The following is a 20,804-nucleotide window of genomic DNA, read 5'->3' as shown; positions in this document are numbered from 1 at the left end:
ACTTGCCCCAAGATTTCTGGGAGCTAGGGGTCAAGTTCCCAGCATGGAACTTTCTCCATCCCATAATGCCAACCATATCCCACAATTTTTGCACTTTAAAAAAAAATTTCACAAAATCACGTGGCACTTTTTGGTGTCTGACAGAAGCATGGAGCACAAAGAGCTCTGCGTTATTCTCATGAACATGGCAAATACAGGATGCATGAATATCCTGTATTTTCAGACCCACAGGAAGTGCCACAATAGCCAGGGACACGAGAATGTCTTCAAAGACAGTTTACTGAGGGACATAGCAGAAAAAAATGTCAAGGTTGCTGCTGGTGTTAGAGCAGCTGCAGATGGTGGAGCGCCGCCTCTGGTCCTGAGAAATGAGTAGCCGACTTGTCACATGATCACATCATAATGCAGGTTTGGGATGACAAGCAGTGGTTGCAGAACTTTTGGATGCAAAAGGCCACATACCTGGATCTGTGTGCTTGCCTCAGCCCTCCAGCACAGGGACACCAGAATGAGAGCTACATTGACAGCGGAGAAGCAAGTGGTGGTTGCACTGTGGAAACTTGCAATGCTGGTTTGCTACCAGTCAGTGGGAAATCCACAGTGGGGGCTGTTATTATGCAAGTGTGTAGGGCCATTGTCTCCAGCTACACAGGACTGTGACTCAGCTATGTGCAATATATAGTGGATGGATCTGCAGCAATGGGATTTCTGAACTGAGGAGGGGCAACAGACAGCATGCATATCCCTATTGGCACCTGCCCACCCTGCCACCACGTACATCAACAGAGAGGTCTACTTTTCTATGGTTATGCAAGCATTGGGGGATCACTGTAGATGCTTCACCAATATCAGTGTGGGCTGGTCAGGGAAAGTACATGCTGTTTACATCTTTAAGCACATAGTCTTGTTCAGAAAGCTGTAAACTGGGGTATTCTTTTCTGACTGGCAGATTACCATTGGTGATCTTCAAATGGGAGAGCCCACCCCTTGCTCTTTTGGCTCATGAAGCCATACAACGGCTACCTTGACAGCATGAAGAAAAGATTCAACTACTGGCTCAGCTGGTGCAGAATGACAATTGAATGTGCTTTTGGTAGACTGAAGGGATGCTGCCAAGGTTTACTCACAAGATTAGATCTCATTGAGAAAAATATCAAGGCCCTACCAAATTCACGGCCATGAAAAACGTGTCACTAACTGTGAAATCTGGTCTCCCCCTGTGAAATTTAGTCTTTTGTGTGCTTTTACCCATACTATACAGATTTCATGGGGGAGACCAGCGTTTCTCAAATGAGGGTCCTGACCCAGGAAGGAGTTTGCAGGGGGTTATTTTAGGAGGGTCACAGTGTTGCCCCCTTTACTTCTGTGTTGCCTTCAGAGCTAGGCGGCTGGAGAGCGGTGGCTGTTGGCCAAGTGCCCAGCTGTGAAGGCAGCGCCCCACCAGCAGCAGCACAGAAGCGTGACAATACCATACCATGCCATCCTTACTTCTGCACTGCTGCCTTCAGAGCTAGGCAGCCAGAGTGGTGGCTGCTGACTGAAAGTCCAGTTCTGCAGGCAACAGCACAGAAGTAAGGGTGGCAACACCATATCATGCCATCCTTACTTCTGCACTGCTGCTGATGGCAGCTCTGCCTTCAGAGCTGGGCTCCCAGCCAGCAGCCACCGCTCTCCAGCTGCCCAGCTCTGAAGGCAGTTCCACCGCCAGCAGCAGTGCAGAAGTAGGGCTAGCAGTACAGCAACTCCCCTACAATAACTTTGCAACTCCCCCCCACAACTCCTTTTTGGGTCAGAATCCCTACAATTATAACACCTTGAAATTTCAGATTTAAATAGCTGAAATCATGAAATTTATGATTTTTAAAATCCTCTGACCATGAAATTGACCAAACTGGACCATGAATTTGGTAGGGCCCTAGTTATAGCTACATTTTGTGTCCTGCATAATATCTGTGAGGCAAAGTGGGAAAAGCTGCCTCAAAGGTGGATGGCAGAGGTTCAGCAGTTCTCTACTGACTTTAAACAACCAGACACAAGGACCATTACAAGAGCCAGTCTATTTACCTGCTGTGTCGGCAGGTTCGGCCGACCACAGCTTGCCGTCCCAGGCCAATGAGGGTGGCAGGAAGTGGCGTGGGTGAGGGATGTGCTGGCCGCGGCTTCCTGCCACCCCCATTGGCCTGGGATGGCGAACCGTGGCCAGTGGAAGTCACCATCAGCCAAACCTGCCCACATGGCAGGTAAACAAACTGGCCCGGCCCGCCAGGGTGCTTCCCCTGGCGATCCGCATGCCAGAGGTTGCTGACCCCTGGGCTAGACTGTGGTGGAGTTGCAAACAGACCCTACCGAGCTCATGGCATGGCTGGAGTCCCTGCTCATGTCTTCTCCCTCTCTCCTTCTCCTCACAGTTCTTGGCAGAGATCTCTGTCTCAGACTCCTCCAAGGAATCCAGAGGTGTCCATGGGGTGCTGGTTTTAAAAAGTTAAGAGATTCCTCAGAAATATCACATATCTGATAAATGTATGTGAGCTACAACATAAAGCTGTCATTCTCTTGCAAAGCCCCAGCTAGTCTGCTTTGTGGTAGTCTATCCACTACTCAGCAACAGCAGCCTGATTCCTTACTTCCTTAACCTGGTTTCTGCAATTGATAGTGAGGTCCCGGATCAGACTGCAGGTCTTCTGGAATGTTCATCCCCCTATTCTGTAAAGCAGCACCTCGAATTCAGGTGCCATAGATCTTCATGGAAGTGCCAGCCCAGGGGACGTGTCTGAGACACCAGGAGACTCCTCTGTCATCTGCGGCTTTAGCAGGGGTGTCATGCCCATTCCTGGGGTGCAGTGCAGAGGTTGGACTTTTGGGGGTGAGCGGCGCTGGGGCAGATCCAGGGGGCTCACGCTCCAGAGAAGGGCAGAGTGGGTAGTTACTATGCCAGGCACAGGGAGAGGCTGAGAGGGGGATGACTTGAGGCATTCAGGTATCTGGCACATGAGGACACCTGCTCCGCAGGCGGGCTTGGCCCACAGCTTCAGCAGCTCCCTCCCAGCTCCTCTCACACACAGCCTCGACCACGTGACAGGGCTGGGCCATTATTTGGGACAGAGCATGCCGGGGAAGGAGAGAATCACGTGAGAGCTACAGAGAACCAATGAGGAACGAGTTCTGTTTGGCCCACGCGAGAACAGCGTGTTTCCCTCGCGCAGGGGAGGGGCAGGAAGGGCGTGGTCAAGAGAAGGAACGGAAACTACGTGTACTGGTCACACAGCCAATCAGGAGGGCACTTGTGCGGCCGTCGCGAGGCCCGCTTGCTTTGCCTGCTTTCTGGGGGCTGTGTCGCCTTAGTGCGCGCGCCAAACATCGCCTGCTTCCAGGCTGTTGCCTCGCGCCGGAAGGCTCAGGTCCCACGGTGTGGGGGCGGGCCCACCAGGCGAGGGGGGTGATAGCACGTGACAAGGCCGACAGCCAATGAGAGCAGAAGCTGCGCGTGGCACGCGAAGGCCTCAGGAGCTGTGAGCTGGGCTCGTGGGTTGCGGTGTGGCCCTGCGCCGCGTGGAACTGGCGGCGGGAAGCAGGTAGGAACTCGGAACGCGCGATGGGATCCGCCCGGCATTTTCGCCCCCATTTTGAAGTTTTATTCGAGGAGGTGGCGTGAGGTAGGGGTGTCACGTGAGCTGAGCGGCCCAATCACACGGGATCGCTCTGGCCTGCGCCTGCCAGCGGCGGCTCGGCCTCCCATTCTCGGGGGCGCTTTTGAGGCGAGAGCGAGGTGGGCTACTCCCCAGGCAGTGGTAGGGGGCGCGGTGAGGGAGTGGCGGTTCCCGCGCAGGCTGAGCCCCTCCTCAGCCCCCGGGAAACGGCTACGGCGAGCACGCGAACAGCAGGCGCAGGGCGGGCGTGAGAGCGATCACGTGACCGAGCCCCGCTGCTGAGGGGGCGGAAGGGAGTTCGGGGCAGAGTCGAAAGTCAGACCGTAGCCGCACCGCCGGCTGCATCTGGGCACCGGCGCGGGGAGCGCGGCCTGACCTAGTCCCGCTTCGGGAGGCCGCTGCGATTCTCCGCTGGCTGCGCAAGGAGCTATCACCCTTTTAGTGATCCTAAGCGCGGGGGGAGTCTGAAGGGTTTGTGCTGCGGCGAGGCCGGTACCTCGCCAGTTGCCGCCCTGCTGCTGTCGATATCCCCCGTCGAGCAGATGGGACCTCGAGTTTATAGCCTCCCCGAGAAGCGCAGGGCTCCCTGCTCCGCGCGGGCTAGGTGGCTGGGGGAGTGCGAAGCGCTGAGGCTCCACCTCCACGGGGTTCGGGGCTGCGGATGAGAGGGGCAAGTCGAGGATCTAGGGTGCTTCGGGCTTCAAACCAGTCCCTTTGGCTTATCTCGGTCATAGTCTGAGCTATACAGATCTCCTTAGGGCTCCAGCAGCACCGGAGGCCCAACAGGTGAAACCACAGCAGTGTGTCAGTGTGCAGAGCCTCCATGGTCAACAGCGAACGCCCCCCTCGGAAATCTGTCCTGAAGATTACCGTGCTGGCATGCTCCTGCTGCAAACTGAAACCACACGCGCGTCAGGGAGCAAGAACATTTCTAGTCTCAGGCATAACAGGGCCACATCTTCTCTTGTAGGTTGTATGTGTATGTGGCATCTTGTAACCGGGCTCTTCATTAAGATGGTGATTCTTGCTCTTTTCATTTGTGTTAATGAAACACTTTTCTTCTTACATTTATTGTTGAGCTATAGCCACTATTTCCGTCCTTTTGTTGCATGGATTTTTTTTATCTTGCATATTCTATTTAATACTTTGCAGCTCCATGTGTCACACATTCTAGTATATTCTTTGCTCCTTTATTTTCATAGGTTAGGTTATGGCAGCATAAAGTGCAGAATATGTTGATATATTTCAAAAATCTAATTTCACATTGTGAGAGTGCACCCTTGGATGTACAGTCCTGATCAGAGATATTTCTTTAATTTTGTCTCCCTTGGGAATTAAGATATATTTTATTATTGGGGATTATTAGAAGCAATACTTACTAGCAGTGTTACCAGTATTCAATGTATCAGACTCCACAGTTCATGTGAGCCCTACGATGCTTGGGGTGGGGAGGGAGAATGGCAAGGCGATCTAGGTTCTGTAGTTGACAGTGAGGATCCAAAGTTGGTGGAGCATTGTTGGACCTATACTGTGGGATAAAATCCAACAAGGGGGATTTTTCTTTCAGAAGGTGATCAGTGATTGGAATTCTCAGTCTCAGAGGTATTGGCACATTCTTCCTTATTAGGGTTCCTAGAGAAGGTGGATGGGTCTAGATATTAAACCATTGTGACTGTTTAAAAGACATGTTCTGGGTTAAATTGGTAGTCAGATTTGGGGTTGAAGGGTGGGTGGTTTTTTGTTTTTTCGTTGTTATGTGACTGTTAGCAAGAATCTTGTCATGATGATAGGGGTGCTCTTCCATTTTCCAATAAATTGGAAAATTAGAGCGGGACAATTTGCCACAGTCAGATTATGTATCCCAAATACTTATATTCATGTGGATTTTTTTTAAATTGCAGTCCTTTCCATTTTCTTTATTTCTGTGAGTTGAGGAAGGGGTAGCAATGGGATGGGAGTAAGAAGGATGATGGAGGTTTGGGATAAGAAGAAAGTAGCAAGAGTGATAATAGGAGGGAATAATCTGAAAAGGAACAGAGACGAAAAAGAGGATGCAGAAAATCGGGGGTAGATACATGAAAGGGACCTAAATAAAATTGTGTCCACTAGAAAAGTATCATTTGTCCATCACAAGAACCGCTACCTCCAGGAAAGCTCATTTTGGAAATGGGAGGGCTAGAGAAGTAGGGAAAAGATTACTAACCTAATTTGAGTTAAGAATACAACAGAAGGTAGGAGAGCATGCCCCTTATAAAATTGTACTCTTTTTTTTTTTTTTAAATTGATGGAATACTGTCCCACTTTGACACGCTTTTATAGTATTAGTACTTTTTTCCTTCTGTAACTCTTTCCATCCAATGATCTCGAAATGTTTTGCAAACATTACACCTCATTATCTCAAGTTTAAGGTGAGAAAACAGACATGGAAATAAAGTAATTTGCCTACGGTTATGCATAATGAGTCTGTGACAGAGGTGGAAATAGAATCCAGATCTCCTGACTTGGTGCACTAGTCAAAAGATCATCCTTCCCATTTTTCTCACCCATTAAAAAGTCAGGGTAACTCTCCCTCCAGCTAAAAAGTGGTAGCCATAGGGCTTGTCTATTCTGTTTATTTAGTTGGCTCAAGGTGGTTGCTAGACATTAACAACCTGGAGAGAGAATACTTGGTTCTGAATTCAAATGAACCTTCTCCCTTGTCTGTGTCTTATCTCACTTGTTTTTGTTATTGTCTCTTTCACTCCTGGCTTATTCTCTTTTATGCCTCTGGAGGAGTGCCCCCTGCAGAGAACTCCTGCACATAGTACATTTTTGGCATGCTTGTAATAAGAGAGTGAAACTGATGAAACTGCATGGTTCTTGTCTGTTTCATTTTCCATCTGCCACAGTTGCTATGACAGGAAGCACAACATTACCTTTCCCTGCTTTATTCCCCTGTTCTATAACTTTCAGAATGGAGAGGGTGAGGAGTGGTTAAAAATATAGCAGACTTATGGTGACTCCCTGAATAGAGAGTGTACGAATGACTTTGTATTATTTTCAGCAAATATTATCATAAGGATATATCTATTAAAAAATACAATTAAAAGAGCAGTCTATTTATCTATGTACTTAAAAATAATCACCACCATTTTGAGTGAAAACTAACTTCTTACAATTTTTTCCACTTGTTTGTGCACATTGGTTTGTTGTAAGACCTAATCCTGCAATGCCCAGGTAGATACCTGAACTGCTGTGGGGCTTTATGCAGGTATGCTTGCACATTGTAAATTGAAGGACTGGGGCTATAGAGTGGTTTCTTATTTTTAAAGAGAGGACTGAATGGCTCAGAGTACAGAGCCTTGTCACATCTAGGTCAGTATACAGATAATGCCTGAAGTGGTAGAGACTGAAAGATATTACTCATCAGACCACTAAATGGAAGTGAGTGTGGAATAAGTTGGTGAGTTCATTTTAGTCTCCATGAGGCAGGTGTCCACTACTGATCTGTAAGTAGCGGGGAAATATTTAACGAACATGGAGACTACACTACTTTCTTAGAGAGTTGGTCCTTCCATTGTAAGTTTGAGGTAAAATAACAGGGCAGCATGAGAAAGTTTAAATTGCCACTGCCATATTGTAGTTGGTCTGAGGCTACAAAGATGATTTTTCACTTCAGGGCAATTAATCTCATACTTTTAAGTGAATTTAGGACTTGTGAAAAATGACCCTATTCTTTTTTCTTCCCCTGAAGAAATCCCTGTTACTACACAGCAAGAATGAAGGACTTGGGCTTTCTCCTGCAAAACCGACTGACCCTTCCCTCTAAATTGCTTTTCTGTACAGTTGATTGCACAACTATAACTTCTATATAAAATATTTTCTGAAACCTCTTGCTTGCCTAAAAGACTTTCTAGTTAATTTAGATTTAAATTACACCTTTTGCGGTTACATTAATTTGACTGAGTTTATAATCTGGTGATTTCCTGCTCTAATTTCTATACAATAATCAGTTACTTATGCCAGTTTCTGATATGATTCGCCAGATAACAATGATAGGCCAAGATGTGTGCCGAGTTACATCTTTATAACCCAATCAAAGTCCATGTGGCTTTGTGAGCATAACCAAAGGATGAATTTAGATCAGTTTATGTTGCAAATATATCTCCAAACATTAGTGAATAGAATGTGTTACTTACTCCTTTACATAACACAACCATGGGTCACCCAATGAAATTAACAGGCAGCACATTTAAAACAAAAATAAGTACTTCTTTAGACAATGCATAGTTAACCTGTGGAACTCCTTGTCAGGGGATGTTGTGAAGGCCAAAACCATAACAGTCAAAAAAGAACTAGATGAGTTAATAGAGGATAGGTCCATCAATGGCTATTAGCCAAGATGGTCAGGGATGTAACCCCATGCTCTGTGTCCCTGGCCTATGTTTGCCAAAAGTTTCAGTGGGCGACCCGATGGATTGCTTGATGATTGCCTGTTCCATTCATTCCCTTTGAAATACTTGGCATTAGCCACTGTTGGAAGACAGGATACTGCTCTAGATGGGCCATTGGTCTGACCCAGTGTGGCCATTCTTACGATGTTAATATATCTGGATTCCAAAGGTTCCAGAGGTGACAAAATTTACTTGCAATACGTTGTTTGTTGTTACAGGTTCTCCAAAGTGGCAAAAGATTATCTGACTCAAATAGCTACATTAGTTAATTTTTTTTAGTGCTTATATAGGATGGAACACTCTTAGGGTATATCTACACTACGGGATTATTCCGATTTTACATAAACCGGTTTTGTAAAACAGATTATATAAAGTCGAGTGCACGTGGCCACACTAAGTACATTAATTCAGTGATGTGCGTCCATGTACCGAGGCTAGCATCAATTTCTGGAGTGTTGCACTGTGGGTAGCTATCCCATAGTTCCTGCAGTCTCCCCCTCCCATTGGAATTCTGGGTTGAGATCCCAATGCATGATGGTGCAAAAACAGTGTCGCGGGTGATTTTGGGTAAATGTCGTCACTCAATCTTTCCTCCGTGAAAGCAACGGCAGACAATCATTTTGCACCCTTTTTCCCTGGATTGCCCTGGCAGACGCCATAGCATGGCAACCATGGAGCCTGTTTTGCCTTTTGTCATTGTCACCGTATGTGTACTGGATGCTGCTGACAGAGGCGGTACTGCAGTGCTACACAGCAGCATTCATTGGCTTTTGCAAGGTAGCAGAGATGGTTACCATCCCTATTGTACCATCTGCCATCATAAATTGGCGATGAGATGACAGTTATCAATCATTTTGTACTGTCTGCTGCTGTCATGGGTGCTCCTGGCTGGCCTCGCTGAGGACAAAAATGGGAATGACTCCCTGGGTCATTCCCTTCTTTATGTTTTGTCTAAAAATAGTCAGTCGTGCCTAGAATATGGGGCAAATCTGCTAGAGAGCCAGAGAGTACAGCCGCTCCAGGTCAAAGCACCAGAGGTCCCGCAGAAATGATGAGCTGCATGCCCTTCTAGGGGGTGCCCCTGCAACAGCCCCACCCGTTGCTTCCCTCCTCCCACACCCCTCCTGGGCTACCGTGGCAGTGTCCCTCCATTTGTGTGATGAGGTAATAAAGAATGCAGGAATAAGAAACACTGACTTTTTAGCGAGATGATAAAATGAGGGGGAGGCAGCCTCCAGTTGCTATGATAGTCCAAGGAGTACAGAATCTTTTCTTTAGACACGAAAGGGGGGTGGGAGGGAGCTGATGGAGCTCAGGCTCCAGTTGCTATGATGAGGACGGTTACCCAGCATTTTGCACCGTCTGCCGGGAGTGACAGGGAGTCATTCCCATTTTTACCCAGGCGCCCCTGGCCGACCTCACCGAGGCCAGCCAGGAGCACTCACGAGCTGATGACGGTTTTCCACCATTTTGTACTGTCTGCCATTAGGAAAGGAAGGGGAGGAGATGCTGCTGTTCAGCGTTGCAGCACCGCGTCTACCAGCAGCATGCAGTAGACATAGGGTGACATTGAAAAATGGCAAGAAACGATTTTTTTCCCTTTTCTTTCATGGGGGGGAGGGGTGGTAAATTGATGAGATAAACCCTGAACTACCCGGGACAATGTTTTTGACTCTACAGGCACTGGGAGCTCAGCCAAGAATGCAAATGCTTTTCGGAGACTGCGGGGACTGTGGGATAGCTGGAGTCCTCAGTCCGCCCTCCCTCCCTCCATGAGCGTCCATTTGATTCTTTGGCTTTCCGTTACGCTTGTCACGCAGCACTGTGCTGAGTCCCTGCTGTGGCCTCTGTCTGTCATAGCCTGGAGATTTTTTCAAATGCTTTGTCATTTTGTCTTCTGTAACGGAGCTCTGATAGAACAGATTTGTCTCCTCATACAGCGATCGGATCCAGTATCTCCCGTATGGTCAATGCTGGAGCTCTTTTTGGATTTGGGGCTGCATGGCCACCTGTGCTGATCAGAGCTCCTCTCTGGGCAAACAGGAAATGAAATTCAAAAGTTCGCTGGGCTTTTCCTGTTTACCTGGCCAGTACATCCGAGTTCAGATTGCTTTCCAGAGCAGTCACAATGGTGCACTGTTGGATACCGCCCGAAGGCCAATACTGTCGATTTGTGGCCACACTAACCCTAATCCGACATGGCAATACCGATTTCAGTGCTACTCCTCTCGTCGGGGAGGAGTACAGAAACCGGTTTAAAGAGCCCTTTATATCGATATAAAGGGCCTCGTTGTATGGACGGGTGCAGGGTTAAATCGGTTTAACGCTGCTAAATTCGGTATAAACACGTAGTGTAGACCAGGCCTTAGTTCTTGTCTGCATTAAAGAGATCAATATACTGTAATGCACCTCAAATCCACTTTTTGAATTCACACAGGAGTGCTTCATTTGATTATCAGCCAGTATTGCAGTGTGGATTGCCAACTATGGGCTTGTCTACATCAGAAAGTTGCAGCGCTGGTGAGGGAGTTACAGCACTGCAACTTAGGAGGTGTACACATCTGCAGGGCACCACCAGCGCTGCAACTCCCTGTTTGCAGCGCTGGCCGTACTCCCGTTTTGTCTCGGGTGTAGAGGATCTAGCGCTGGTGATCCAGCGCTGGTAATCAAGTATAGACGCTTACCAGCGCTTTTCTTGACCTCCGTGGAATAAGCAGGTATCCCAGCATACCTGAGGAAGCCTCTGGTAATCAAGCTGGTCTCCTTCCCCGGCTTGCTCTCGCGTTCCCCGAACCCCGAGCAAGCAGGTCTCCTTCCCTGAGGTTTGCTGGGTGGTTCCGGGAACGCGAGAGCAAACCGGGAAAGGAGACCAGCTTCCCCGCGGTTTGCTCTCGCGTTCCCCGAACCCCGAGCAAGCAGGTCTCCTTCCCTGAGGTTTGCTGGGTGGTTCCGGGAACGCGAGAGCAAACCGGGGAAGGAGACCAGCTTCGCCGCGGTTTGCTCTCGCGTTCCCGGAACCACCCAGCAAACCGCAGGGAAGGAGACCTGCTTGTTCGGGGAACGCGAGAGCAAACCGCGGCGAAGCTGGTCTCCTTTCCCGGGTTTGCTCTCGCGTTCCCCGAACCACCCAGCAAACCGCAGGGAAGGAGACCTGCTTGTTCGGGGGTTCGGGGAACGAGAGAGCAAACCGGGAAAGGAGACCAGCTTAGCCGCGGTTTGCTCTCGCGTTCCCCGAACCTCCCTTGAAGCCGCCCAACAGCGCTGCAGTGTGGCCACATCTAACACCACTTGCAGCGCTGGTTGCTGTAAGTGTGGCCACTCTGCAGCGCTGGCCCTATACAGCTGTACTAATACAGCTGTAACAACCAGCGCTGCAAAATTTTAGATGTAGACATGGCCTAAGACTCCAGTTCATGCTCTTCTTTTTGCATTAAAGCAGGCCTGCACAACTTGTAAAGCGGTGACGACCATATTACTCCAAAGAAAACAGCTGAGGGCCGAACCTCTGCCCCCCCCCCCCCCCCGGCCCTGCCGATTTCCCCTCCCCCAGTGCCACCAAGCCCCCCCCCCCCCAAACAAACACGCCCCCCAGCGCCACCCAGTGCCCCTGAAATACTCTCCACCTCCCCAGGACCAGCCGCCCCGTAGAAACAAACCCTCCTTCCCCAGCGCTGCCCCACTGAAACAACGGTATTGAACCTTGGTAATATGTTATAGTGGGCCCCTAAGATAGTAAAAGTAAGGTAAAAGAAAAATGTCTTTTTGCTAGAAGTAGAATAAGATCTTCCCCCAACTTTGTAATCAGTTGCCCTGTTGAATGAATGAGGTGTGAATGAGGAAGGTATTGAAGGCAGGCACCTCCAGACAGCTACAACCCTTGGAGAAGGCATGGGAGCCAGACCAGGTCAGCCACTGACTCCTCGCTTGCCTCCTCAGCCCCCCATCGCCCCGCCTCGCCTCCTCACCCCCTGCCACTGCCCGCCTACTCAGCCCCCCCGCCGCTGACTCACCTGCCCCCCCGCCCACTGCCTGCCTGCTCGCCTCCTCAGCCCCCCACCTTCCCTGCCTCTTCAGCCCCCCTCCCTCACCCATCACTTGCCTGTCACCCCATGCGGGCCGCACAATGAGCCCACACGGGCTGCATGCGGCCCCGTGGCCACATGTTGTGCAGGCCTGCATTAAAGTCTTCTTTTCTATATAAAGAAACGTGTTTTTCCTCCAATTCTAACTTTTGAGGTCATGCTTTATAAGTATGGCACAATAGGTCATGTACTGCATTAAAGGCTTGTTTTGTTTAATAAAAATGTATGTAGTGTTTTGTTAATTAAACTTCAATTACCATCTTAATACGGCTTGATACAAATCATGAGCACAAAGTTAATTATCTAGCAAATAAGCAATATATCATTTGCCATTTTTAATATACTAATGCACAATTAATAAGAATCAAAATATTAAAGCTATATAAATTGTTTAAATAGTTGTAAATCAACATATTTAAATAGTTATATTAACCAGTGAGAAGACACCTTTCTTTAGCAGATAACTGAAGAACAAATGGAAAAGTTGATCAAAATCCATGATTTAAATGCATGATTTACAACTGAATATAGCTTTATACTAGATTGGATACATCTTTTTGCTATCTGGGAGGGTACACTATAACTGCATACATTTATTTATGCAAATTATATAGCTTCAAAGAAAACAGAATAAACCCAAGGGAGAAAACAATAAAGAGGAAAATGAGTGAAAAACAAAAGAATGCAAAAGAATTAAAATCAAGAGGAGGCAGTTTTAAACGTATATATGGTTTAAATAAATGTCTTGTACATTAAGGCTACTGGAATACTTGCTTGACTTTCCAGGTTTCCATCCTACTTCCACTTGATATTTGGAAAACAACCACTGATGCATTTCACTGCTTTCTAGATGAAACTAGTCTTCTGTGCAAAGAAGTTCTAGTAACTTCTCAGAATATTGTTTGAAGCCTTTCTAAAGATGGTGGAACCAGATCCATGCTAAATAAATAACAGCAGCCCCTTGTGATTTGCATGATTCTTGTAATGTTAGAAACAAACAAATCCAGCATATTTTTCTGGTGAAGATGTGTTAGTAATTTAGTATTGTAGAACAAGGGAAGCTCCATTTTAGCAGTAGAACCAATATTTCACATTGACTTTTTGCAGTGATATTAGGTACTTAAATGGTTCTTTTGTACAGTAGTGATAGATTTAATCATAGACTGTCAGGGTTGGAAGGGACCTCAGAAGGTCATCTGCTCGGAGCAGGACTAATCCCCAGACAGATTTTTGCCCTAGATCCCTAAATGGCCCCCTCAAGGATTGAACTCACAAGCCTGGGTTTAGCAGGCCAATGCTCAAACCACTGAGTTAATCTTCAGTGTATTGCCTCCTAGTATTTTACTTTCAAGTGTTACTTTACCGTTCCTGGCTTTTTTATCTAAAAGAGCAAAGGGGAAATACTTTGCTCTGGGGAGAATGATAGACTATCCATGTTTTTAAATCTGATGCACATGTGTCTATTGTGCCTGAAAAAATGGCTTGGTTTGTGCAGTTTCTTTATTCTGTGATGATCTTGGAATCAATACTATGAGAGATTATCCCAAATGCATAGGAATAAGCTTCTGTTGCCTAGAAACAGTCATGGGAGGTCTGGCCTTCCCTAATGTTACATTAGGCCTGCTAACTATTGGTATTGAAAATTGGATTTCAGTGGCAAAAGGAAAATAATGCTAACAAAACTGAAATAGATGCTTTGATAACATTACTTATTATGATTAGTCATGTATTCAAGTCAAATTTCTAGGTTGTTGGTGCTTTGGTAGCTTGACATTGAACTATCAGTTAGGTCTTCTTGACTTTTTTTGGCACCTTATAATAAATAACTGTTTCTCTCATGCTACGCGCATAGTGTTTTTAAGGTTAAATGACCAGGTTGATGCTCCTTTTTTTAGGGCTGTTCAAATTATATCTGCAAACCTGCAGAACAAAATATATCAAGGTGTATTTTATTTATCCCAGCTTTTAATGCTAAGAATTTTTTTTCAGACATTAAACAGGTTTTCACCTATTAGAATTCTCCTTTGCTGGGTTTATACTCAGAAGGACTTGGCTTGTTCTTGATCACAAAATTTTATATTGGTTTCTTCTAGCTGCCCAAGCACCTCCTCCCTGGAGGTGGCCTAGGAGAATTTTTAGATACATAATATAAGGAATTGTGACTGGAATTTTAATGCCTACAGTGTGTAATGTGCAATTGTGTGTCCTGCAAATACAAATAAAATACAAAAGTAGCCATTGTGAGAAGCAGTATTTGCCATCAGATTAGAAGTTAATCACTAATGATTTTTAGTTTAAAACGTTTTACAGGATCTTTGTTAGAAAAGGATGCTCTTGGGCACGCAGCCTAGGCTATGCTGGCTCCTTGCCCCTTTTTAAATATAATTTGTAAGAGAAGTGATCCCTAGATGAAATATGTTGTTGGAGGGCTCTACAAAACAGCCTAACACAAATGTGTATTGACCTGTAGAGGAGCAGTGTTTCAGTACACAGGGAAGGGCAGACCTTACAATGCTTGATGGTTGGCTGGTGCATGTTTGCCTGACTTCACAGTAGTTTTGTGGGAGTAAATGCTCAGGAGGCGAGTGGGGCGCCCAGCGGGCTGAGCTCTACAAGGGACACAGTCGGAGTTTGACTGCCCCGGAGGCTTAGAGCCCGTGTACGGAGAGGAGCCAGCGCTCGTGTAAACCTAGCAGAGCCCCGTTTGCAGAGGCAGCCCGTGGGCGCGGCCCCTCGCTGTCGGAGCGCGCCTAGGGGTGGAGGGGGCCGACCTGCGGCCGCTCTCTACTGGGGCGAGCAGCCAGCTCCGGGGCCTCGAGTGAGCGCGATGGCTCCAGCAGCAGGGGCGGCGGACAGTGCCGCTGCGGGGGGACTGGAGCCGGCCGCGGCTTCGATGGCAGCGTTTCCCCGGGGACGGCGCAGCGCGTGCGGGGACCGTACAGGGGCTTCTCTTCGAGAATCTTCCCCTTTTCTCGCCTGTGGGCGGCGTAGGCCCGGGCCCAATGTCGGGGAGGACCCCGACCATGGCACGTGACGGCAAGGCGGCCACGCGGGAGGGAGGGGGGAGTGCGAGCCAGCAGTGCGCCTGCGCGCAGTGCAGCGTCGTTACGTCATGCGGATGCGCACGCACGTTCCCCCCAGCTGGTCGACACACGGTCCGTGTGAAGAGAAGGGAGGGGGGAGCCCTCCCCTGCGCACGGTAACTGCGGGGAACTGGCGGGGGTGGGGGTGCCAGGACCGGGACTGCCGGACCCCGCCTTGGAGGTGGTGCGCGCAGGTCCGCCTGCCCCTCATGCACCTCCTGCTGGCGGCGTCAGCTGCGAAAATTAACACCAGGCACAGCCACGAGGCTGCAGGCCCCGTGCGCGGGCATCTCCCCGAGACCCCAGTAACAGCGCGAAGCGCCGGCCCGGTGCTGTAGCAGGCACGTGGCGCGGCTCCTCGCATCGTATCCTCTTTGGTGCGGGCCGGGCGGGAGGCGGAGGCTGCCAGGCGCGAAGCGCCTTCGAGTGACTGGGGGCGGGCCAGGCCCTGCGCGCCAGCACTGGGGCTGGCCCTAGCAGCTCTCTCGGCCCACTGCTGCGGCCTCAGCTGTAGCGCAGCACGATGCACCTCCCATCCCGTGCCCGCCCGCCCCTCTGTCCCCAGTGGGCAGGGCCTCCAGGCCCGGTGACGGGGTTAATCGACGGCGGCTGTAGGGGTTTGCGCGGGGTGTCCGCCGGGCCCCGCTTGTCTGTTGGGCTCGAGTGAGGCGGAGTCTACGGGGCTTCCCGGTCTCGAAAAAAAACTCGGGCTAGGGCCGCTGCTTCTTCACTGGCCGCGGCGACTCTTGGTAGAAGCCGATGAGCGCCCACCCGCCGGGAAAACCAGCCTTGTCGCCCCGAGGTCTCCCGGCATCCAGTCTCCGCCCCAGAAAGCAGCGTCTGTTCAGCCGGCACCCGGCCGAGAAGCCACCTGCTCCCGCCGAGTTCCGTGCGGGGTCGGCACCTGCTGCGCCAGTCCTGCCAGCCGGGGGCTCGCAGAGCGAGGTGCTGCCGAATGCGCCGGGCTGCGGCGCGGCGCCGCCCGACACAGCCACCTTGCGGCAGCCAGCCACAAGTGTTCCCGCTGACTTCAACAGCAGCGCTCTGCGCGCATCGCCTGCTGTCATTGGGCTCATCTCCCTGGCTCTCATTGGCAGTTGGAGAGAAATACTCTCAGCTCCTGCCATTACTGGGCCTGTGACGTCAGCTCGTAGCCAGTCTCCCACTGTCATTTGCTTTTGTGGACACTGGGAGGGATTTGTGATTGAGCATGCAGATAAAATGCACAGTATTATGAATGTGTTGTGAGAAGTGTCCTAAAATAGTGGCATGGATTGAACATGTGTACAATGTGCATATATAAGGAATTCTGGATCTTAGCACCTGTTGTCTGTTTTGTAGACTAGTAAATTGTTTATTTGGCATGTGAATTTCAAATACTTGGCTTTAAGACTTTGCACTTCTCTAGTATCTTCCGTATAAGAATCTTAGCCCAGTTTACAGTGGCCCCTGTCCTTTTTTGTGTGTTCACAATGTCAGCCTTCACAGATCTTATTGCAGAATTAGGGCCAAATTTTCACAACACAGCTTCTCAAAACTTGAAAAGCAATTTGGTTTTGTGTTCAAGCCCCAGAAAGGATCTGGAAATTTTGTAATACATGTAAAATGCCTATACTATCCATTCTTCACCCCCACAACTTTCAAAAACCCAACATAAAACCACAAGAACTTGAAACTTAAGTATCTGAAAACATACCCAGGATGAAAATGTATCCTCAAACTTAAATGTAACTTTGTTACTGCTGCATGCTAACACACACAAATAAAACAGACTTCTCTTATGAAGAAGAATATGAACAGTTTGGAGTTGACTGTCTTTTTTTTTTCTAGCTCTGCTTTTTCACATTATCAGCATGGGCATGCTGGTGGTGATCTATGAAAAGTCTGGGGACCTTGCAGTTTGGGAAAGTCACCATAGGTGAAATCTCCTGTTTTCATTTAGTAGATTGTGTAGGAGAAATGGAAATTATAGTCCAGTAGTACAGCAATTTAGGTTTTGTGTATATAATTAACTAAATATGTATGGGTGGAGAAGGGGAGATTGCTAAATCAGAAACTGAGAATAGTTTTGAATATTTTCTGATAAATAAGAATAACATATGTTGGAACTAGTACACTTAGTTCTCTCCTTTTTTTAGTGTAGTTGAAACTTATTTTCTTGTAGTTTGTTAATCCTTTTTGAAACACAGGCATAGCCATCCCAATTAATGAGAAATTTCCCATTATATTGCAAATGGACAAGTCTTGCTCCCCCTTGTACAAGTTCATCAGTCTTCAAAAACAGTGGAATTCATTCAGTTTCATGCACTTACTGTGAATTGAGGTCAGCTGCTGGTTATTCTTGCCTGGAGATTGCATCCCTGCATTCATTGGCGTGAGGTTTATTGAAGAGTCAGGACATGCTGAGTTGCTCTGAATTATGAAGTTCCTCTAGCTGAAACACCAGGAGTTGATCTGTTATATGGAATGATATAACTTTTCTGACCTTTGCCACACTTGAAATCAGATCATAAATAACAGTTATCGGTGTTCCACAGTTAAAGAAACTGCTCTTAAATATCTAATTCATATAAAGTATGTTTGGATTTGGGACAAGTATCTGGCAGAGACATCACTTTCCCCAAGTGACCTAGTGCTACTGACCTCAACTCCACTCCCTTATTCTGGTTCCTTCAGACTATGCATGTACATAACGAATGAATTTTGTGTTAGTATTGTATTTTACCACACTGCATTTCTTACATATTTAATATGAGGGTGAAAAACTCTGATATTTAGTGTGGACTATGAAAGTTGCAAATATATGTTCTCCAGAATATGAAAAGCAGATGAGCTGAACTAAAAGTAAAGGAATGACACCATACCAAGATGAAGTTCAGGTTTTGTTCCTTAATAAAGTTTAAAAAACTCCATTGGTATCTACAAAGTGATGATAGGGTGGAATTGACCATACAAATTGACAAGCTCACTTGTGGATTTTCAATTTTTTTAAAAAAATCTTTTTTAAAGTGATACACCATTTGCGTAGTGGGGGAGTAGAAAGACAATGAATATGCAGATAGGGTCTCTTACATATATATAAAACTGTGGGAGTAATTACAGCATGATTGGAGTCCTTATTTTCATTATTTGCATAACTATCTCATAATCTTACAGTGACACTATTATAGGCAGAACTGATAGCACTGCCTTATAGTTGAGGTTGCCTGACACTTGCCACCATAAGACCCCTGTTTTTAGTTGCTTGTAACTTTGCCACTCTTCAGTAGTTTTGGCTGAAAATTTCCGTGCTGGTTGCCTGCTTTGACTGAATTTTTGTGGAAGGTTTCAGCAAAAATGGTTCTGCCATTTCCAAGAATGAGATTGGGGAAAATGTTGGGGTTTTCCATGGTTTTTTTAAATCTTTTATTGAGAAGACCTAGCACCCCATCTCTCTCTGCTTTGGAGCAGAGACTTGAGGTTTGGTCATGGGCTTGCCTTTGTGAAGGAATGTACCTTTTCCTGTTTTTGTGTGGAAAAAATATCCAAATTTGGCAAAGTTATAACCCTTCCCAATCTCAGTTTGCATATACTTAATGGTGTCAGGAAGAAGTTAAAATTTAGCTAGCAGAAAAGACAGAAACTGCTGAGAAGCAAGGACATAGTTTCTGTCAATACATGATAACTTAGTTCAGCTTATCGGTAAGAACAATGCTGACCACCTTCAAGGCCCCTGGATATCTGTAAGCACTCATCCCTACCCCTGCCCACCCCTCACCCCACCTATTTGCCCCAAAAGTAGTCACAAATAATTGATGTAATCACGATGGGTCTAATATGTATGTATTGTTCCTACTGTTATCTTTGTTAAAAGTCCTCTTTTTGTTTGTAACAGTGTCTATCTCTATGTACAAATAAATTAATACAAAAATTATATAATTGGCCACTATGGCACCATATTTTAAAGCTGCTTGTCAATCTTACCGGTACCATAAATAAATCCCTTTCAGTATTGTCTGTGCTTGCCTAATTCTTGGGGAAAATAATATTTTTGCCTCATAGTAGCAACATGTTAGAATTTGGCAGCTAAGTTCTCTGAAGATTCTGTTTACACTAGGTGTACTCCTGGCTGCTGTGGACTTCTGTGGCAATGGGTGCTAAATGAGAGTAGGTAGACTCTCTCATTCTCTCAGTATCCTTTTTGCTGGAACTCAGGCTTTCATCTTGACTTGAAAAGAAGAGGAGGAGTATCTGAACCAGTAGGGCAAAAGGAGTAGATTGAGCTGGGTGTTAGTGAAGAGGAGAGAGTGAGATCAGACAAGGAGCTGAGGAGAGGGAGGCAAAAGGACAGAGCAAGAAGGGGTCAAGTGTGGATGATCAGGGAAGAAGGATTTGTCACCACTAGGCCAAACTCTGCCTCAGAACCTAGAGTGAAACCCAAGATTCCTGTCATTCACCATTCCTCTGTCATTTTCAAATATATGTGCAACACACTGGCAAAGTGTGTCTCATCCCCCTTTAGTGGCTGTTCTACCCAGAGGATGTTAACCTACTGTTATCTATTCACCACTAGTGGCAGAGGTCTGTGTGGTGAATCTAACTGTTCCCAACTGGCTGCTAATCCATGTGTGGGAGTCAGTATGATTCTACATAACGATATTTCTGTTCTGTTGTTTTTTTTGTTTGGTTTTTTAAAATCATAGTTTTTTGTATGTAATTTCCTATATTAAAAGAACATTAATGTTGCAAGATCAAGCACTCAGATTAGGAAATGTCACGTTTAAGGTTGCCTTTGTGACCTTAATTTGCCCCCCTTGTGCATATGCATTATGGTACAATCTTTAGTTACATGAACAAATAGTTTGTTGTTTTTTTTAATAGGATGCCACCTCATTCAGTGCATAAGATAGATGTTGCTCGCCTAATGAGTAGATACCCAATGTTTTGTTTTATCTTTGTCAGTATGTGTATCCATGCTTTATTTATTGCATGCTATTTTAATTCCACAATCTTGAGTCGTCATTCATTCTGACACAACAATGCCTTATTGACTGCACACTTTTCCAACCCTGCTCTGAAGACCAAATTTTTTATTTTGTCATTGGCTTTTCTGTGGCGCTTATCACAGTAGTGTGTGATTTCACAAACACTGAATTTTTTTTCAGAACACTCTCTTGTGAGGTGAGGGATGATATTATCCCCACTTTGCAGATGGAGAATTGAGGCACACAGAGAGTAAGATCTAAAGTGTCTACTAATTTTGGATGGTCAATTTGAGATTATTAGAGCCTGATATTTGAGAATAGTTAGCACTAAAACCACTTTATATAGTCAAAATACTGCTCCCATTGACTTTGGTTGCAGCTGTGAGTGCTCAGCACTTCTGCAAATCCGACAGAACAGGGCCTCACGTTGAGCTCCTAGAAAAGGAGAAACTGACCATCCTTGAAACAGTCTGATTTAAATTACTTGTCTAGCATTACATAGCAACTCCCTTGTAGAGGTCGGTGTAGAATCCCCTTCTCCAGAGTAGCTTTCAACTATCTTTGCCAAGAGACCATTCTTTTTCTTCCTGCAGTT

At 46.8% G+C, this 20,804-nt stretch overlaps 1 protein-coding gene across 6 annotated transcripts in view; it reads left to right on the top strand.

Moving 5' to 3' along the window:
* The first annotated feature begins 2,248 nt into the window (after positions 1-2,248).
* Positions 2,249-20,804, top strand: part of MGA (MAX dimerization protein MGA) — a 101,394-nt gene continuing 82,838 nt past the window's right edge. For 4 of the 6 annotated variants that reach the window (XM_050954924.1, XM_050954923.1, XM_050954919.1 and 1 more), the window contains exon 1: positions 2,249-3,572. The gene's annotated coding sequence lies outside the window, so the exon portion shown is untranslated. Of the gene's footprint in view, positions 3,573-3,602; positions 3,767-15,102; positions 15,362-20,804 lie in introns of those variants that run through there. The other 2 variants (XM_050954922.1, XM_050954921.1) reach the window with 2 other exon arrangements.

The sequence above is a fragment of the Gopherus flavomarginatus genome, chromosome 5 (assembly GCF_025201925.1).
Source record: "Gopherus flavomarginatus isolate rGopFla2 chromosome 5, rGopFla2.mat.asm, whole genome shotgun sequence".
NCBI classification, from domain to species: Eukaryota; Metazoa; Chordata; order Testudines; family Testudinidae; genus Gopherus; species Gopherus flavomarginatus.
Note: the sequence above shows the minus strand (reverse complement) of the source record. Positions and strands in the feature narration are given on the sequence as shown.